The sequence below is a fragment of the Podarcis liolepis genome (genome assembly GCF_965112155.1).
Source record: "Podarcis liolepis genome assembly, chromosome: W".
NCBI classification, from domain to species: Eukaryota; Metazoa; Chordata; class Lepidosauria; order Squamata; family Lacertidae; genus Podarcis; species Podarcis liolepis.
Window position 1 is genome coordinate 1,002,649 of NC_139568.1, and position 5,072 is coordinate 1,007,720.

At 45.0% G+C, this 5,072-nt stretch overlaps 1 long non-coding RNA gene across 1 annotated transcript; it reads left to right on the forward strand.

Annotated features, from left to right (window-relative positions):
• Positions 1-313: 313 nt before the first annotated feature.
• On the forward strand, positions 314-4,631 carry LOC310697748. The gene is made up of 3 exons (XR_014521190.1): positions 314-417; positions 3,916-4,306; positions 4,530-4,631. It is a non-coding gene; the product is annotated as an uncharacterized lncRNA (long non-coding RNA).
• The last annotated feature ends 441 nt before the right edge of the window (positions 4,632-5,072 follow it).

Genomic DNA, 5,072 nt, shown 5'->3' on the forward strand with positions numbered 1-5,072 from the left:
GAATATTGTGAAAAGGTGCAGTAGCTATTCAATCCATAACACCTGCAATGGGTTCAGTAGGAAGCACAATCATGGGGAAGGCTGCTGACCTGACAGTTGTGCAGAAAGCCATCATTGAGACCCTCCATAAGGAGGGAAAGCCTCAAAGGGTAATTGCAGAAGAAGTTGGATGTTCCTAAAGTGCTGTATCAAAGCACATTAATGGAAAGTTATGCGGAAGGGGAAAGTGTGGAAGAAAAAGGTGCACAAGCAGCAGGGATGACCACATCCTGGACAGGATTGTCAGGAAAAGACCATTCAAACGTGTTGGGGACTGAGGCTGGAGTTAGTGCATCAAGAGCCACCACACACAGAAGGATCCTGGAGCTGGGCTTCAAATGTCATATTCCTCTTGTCAAGCCGCTCCTGAACAAGAATGTCTCGGGAAGAATGTCTGGGCCTGACAAGATGTCTCGGGAAGTGTGCTGTCTCCCCGGGGCTAAGATCCAAGATGTAACTGAACGACTGCAAGGAATCATAAAACCCACTGACAAATACCCCTTCCTCTTGGTTCATGTGGGAACCAATGACACTGCAAGCAATAGCCTCCAGAAGATCAAAAGAGACTACGAGGCTCTTGGCAGGAAATTGAAGCAACTAAATGCACAAATTGTCATCTCGTCTGTCCTCCCAGTTGAACGACGTGGCCCAGGGAGAGAGGGGAAAATAGTGGAAGTGAACAGCTGGCTTCGCAAATGGTGTAAACAGGAACGGTTTGGATTCTTAGATCACGGACTGCGGTTTCTTGAAGATGGACTTCTGGCAAGTGATGGGCTGCACCTCACAACGGTTGGGAGAAATGTTTTTGCCAAAAATCTCAGAAACCTCATCAGGAGGGCTTTAAACTGACTAATGTGGGGGAGGGAGACAGTGCTCCTGAAGGTAGGAGTCTATCAATTGATGAAGATGATCATCCAAATGTCATAGACCAAATGGAGCAAACAGCACGCGGACCTAGTGGTGGGAGGAAAAAATCCTTAAATAAGAGACACGGGGGAATGATTAATGGACTTCAATGTCTGTACACTAATGCGCAAAGCATGGGAAATAAACAAGATGAGCTTGAGCTCTTGGTACAGCAAACTAAATATGACATAATAGGCATCACTGAAACCTGGTGGGATAAGTCCCACGATTGGAATGTAATAATGGAGGGATACAATCTATTTCAGAGAAACAGACCAGACAAGAAAGGAGGAGGAGTGGCGCTATATGTCAGGGATGTGTATACCTGTGAAGAGATCCAAGATTTAGAACCTCAAAGCCAAAGTGAGAGCATTTGGGTCAAAATTAAGGGAGAGAAGAATAACAGAGACCTCATTGTGGGAGTTTACTATAGATCCCCAAGCCAAACGGAGGACATAGATGATGCCTTCCTGGAACAGATGGCCAAGCATGCAAAAGGAAGGGAGATAGTAGTAATGGGGGACTTCAATTACCCAGATATTTGTTGGACGTCAAACTCAGCCAAGAGCATAAGGTCAAACAGATTCCTCACTGGCCTTGCAGACAACTTCATTGTCCAGAAAGTGGGAGAAGCAACAAGAGGAACAGCCATTTTAGATCTGGTCCTAACCAATGTTGATGACCTGGTTAGTGGGGTAGATGTGGAAGGATCATTAGGCGCGAGTGATCATGCTCTTCTGAAGTTTACTATACAGCGGAAAAGAGCAGCCAAGCATACTAGGACTCAATTTCTTGACTTTAAGAAAGCCGACTTCATAAAACTTAGGGAAGTGCTGGGCGAGATCCCATGGACAGCAATACTAAAAGGAAAGGGAGTTCATGATGGCTGGGAGTTTGTTAAGAGGGAGATAGTAAAAGCACAACGTCAGGCAATACCAATGAGACGGAAACATGGAAGGTGCCTAAAGAAGCCAGGGTGGCTATCTAAAGAACTTTTAACTGAATTAAGATTAAAAAAGGATGTGTACAAAAAATGGAAAAGGGGGGAAACAACCAAAGAGGAATTCAAACAAATAGCCAGTACGTGTAGACACAAAGTCAGAAAAGCTAAAGCACAGAATGAACTGAGGCTTGCTAGAGAGGTTAAAAGCAACAAAAAAGGCTTTTATGGGTATGTTCGTAGCAAAAGGAAGAACAAAGAAACAGTGGGGTCACTCAGAGGAGAAGATGGTGAAATGCAAACAGGGGACACAGAAAGGGCTGAACTCCTCAATGCCTTCTTTGCCTCAGTCTTCTCCGATAAAGAAAACAATGCCCGACCTGAAGAATTTGGAGCAAATGATTCAGCAAAGGAAACACAGCCCAGAATAACTAAGGAGATAGTACAAGAATACTTGGCTAGTTTAGATGTATTCAAGTCTCCAGGGCCAGATGAACTGCATCCAAGAGTATTAAAAGAACTGGCAGATGTGATCTCAGAACCACTGGCAGTCATCTTTGAGAATTCCTGGAGAACAGGCGAAGTCCCGGCAGACTGGAGGAGGGCAAATGTTGTCCCTATTTTCAAAAAGGGGAAAAGAGAGGACCCAAATAATTACCGCCCAGTCAGTCTGACATCAATACCAGGGAAGATTCTGGAGCAGATCATTAAGAAAACAGTCTGTGAGCACCTAGAAAGGAATGCTGTGATCACCAATAGTCAGCATGGATTTCTGAAAAATAAGTCATGTCAGACTAACCTGATCTCGTTTTTTGACAGAATTACAAGCCTGGTAGATGAAGGGAACGCAGTGGATGTAGCCTACCTTGATTTCAGCAAGGCATTTGACAAGGTGCCCCATGATATTCTTGTAAAGAAGCTGGTAAAATGCGGTCTTGACTCTGCTACCACTCAGTGGATTTGTAACTGGCTGACTGACCGAACCCAAAGGGTGCTCATCAATGGTTCCTCTTCATCCTGGAGAAGAGTGACTAGTGGGGTGCCACAGGGTTCTGTCTTGGGCCCGGTCTTATTCAACATCTTTATCAACGACTTGGATGATGGACTCAAGGGCATCCTGATCAAATTTGCAGATGACACCAAACTGGGAGGGGTGGCTAACACCCCAGAGGACAGGATCACACTTCAAAACGACCTTGACAGATTAGAGAACTGGGCAAAAACAAACAAGATGAATTTTAACAGGGAGAAATGTAAAGTATTGCACTTGGGCAAAAAAAATGAGAGGCACAAATACAAGATGGGTGACACCTGGCTTGAGAGCAGTACATGTGAAAAGGATCTAGGAGTCTTGGTTGACCACAAACTTGACATGAGCCAACAGTGTGACGCGGCAGCTAAAAAAGCCAATGCAATTCTGGGCTGCATCAATAGGAGTATAGCATCTAGATCAAGGGAAGTAATAGTGCCACTGTATTCTGCTCTGGTCAGACCACACCTGGAGTACTGTGTCCAGTTCTGGGCACCACAATTCAAGAAGGACACTGACAAACTGGAACGTGTCCAGAGGAGGGCAACCAAAATGGTCAAAGGCCTGGAAACGATGCCTTATGAGGAACGGCTAAGGGAGCTGGGCATGTTTAGCCTGGAGAAGAGGAGGTTAAGGGGTGATATGATAGCCATGTTCAAATATATAAAAGGATGTCACATAGAGGAGGGAGAAAGGTTGTTTTCTGCTGCTCCAGAGAAGCGGACACGGAGCAATGGAGCCAAACTAAAAGAAAGAAGATTCCACCTAAACATTAGGAAGAACTTCCTGACAGTAAGAGCTGTTCGACAGTGGAATTTGCTGCCAAGGAGTGTGGTGGAGTCTCCTACTTTGGAGGTCTTTAAGCAGAGGCTTGACAACCATATGTCAGGAGTGCTCTGATGGTGTTTCCTGCTTGGCAGGGGGTTGGACTCGATGGCCCTTGTGGTCTTTTCCAACTCTATGATTCTATGATTCTAATTAAAAGAAACAACGTCAGAAGCATCTTGCCTGGGCTAAAGAGAAAAAAAAAAGAACTGGTCTGTTGCTCAGTGGTCCCAAGTCCTCTTTTCTGATGAGAGCAACTTTTGCATCTCATTTGGAAACCAAGGACCCAGAGTCTGGAGGAAGAATGGGGAGGCACACAATGCCAGATGCTTGAAGTTCAGTGTGAAGTGTTGATTTGGGGAGCCATGCCATCAGCTGCTGTTGGTCCACTGTGCTTCATTAAGTCCAGGGTCAACGCAGCAGTCTACCAGGAGATTTTGGAGCACTTCATGCTTCCTTCTGCAGACAAGCTTTATGGGGATGCTGATTTCATTTTCCAGCAGGACTTGGCACCTGCCCACACTGCCAAAAGTACCAAAACCTGGTTCAATGCCCATGGGATTACTGTGCTTGATTGGCCAGAAGACTTGCCTGACCTGAACCCCATAGAGAATCATAGAATCATAGAATCATAGAATCATAGAGTTGGAATAGACCACAAGGGCCATCGAGTCCAGCCCCCTGCCAAGCAGGAAACACCATCAGAGCACTCCTGACATATGGTTGTCAAGCCTATGGGGCATTGCCAAGAGAAAGATGAGACACATGAGACCGAGCAATGCAGAAGAGCTGAAGGCTGCTGTTGAAGCATCCTGGTCTTTCATAACACCTCAGCAGTGCCACAGGCTGATAGCATCCATGCCACGCCGCACTGAGGCAGTAATTGATGCAAAAAGGGCCCAAACCAAGTAGTGAGTACATATGCATGCTTCTACTTCTCAGAGGTCAAATATTGCTCTATTTGCAATCCTTGTTTTGCTGATTTCATTTCATATTCTAATTTTCTGAGATTGTTAATTTGGGGTTTTCATCAGCTGTATGCCATAATATCACAATCATAACAAATAAAGGCTTGACATATCTCACTTTGCGTGTCATGAGTCTATCTTATATATTAGTTTCACCTTTTAAGTTGAATTACTTGAATAAATGAACTTTTCCACGATATTCTAATTTCCCGAGTTTCCCCTGTACACTAAGTAGAAGAGAAGCATTGCCACCCGACCCCACCCTCCCCCTCTTTCCCCCTCGGTTTTTCCTAACCCAACACTGCATGCAACACTAATGTCTCACAACAAATGAAACTGATTTGTAGAAAACACAACTACTGAT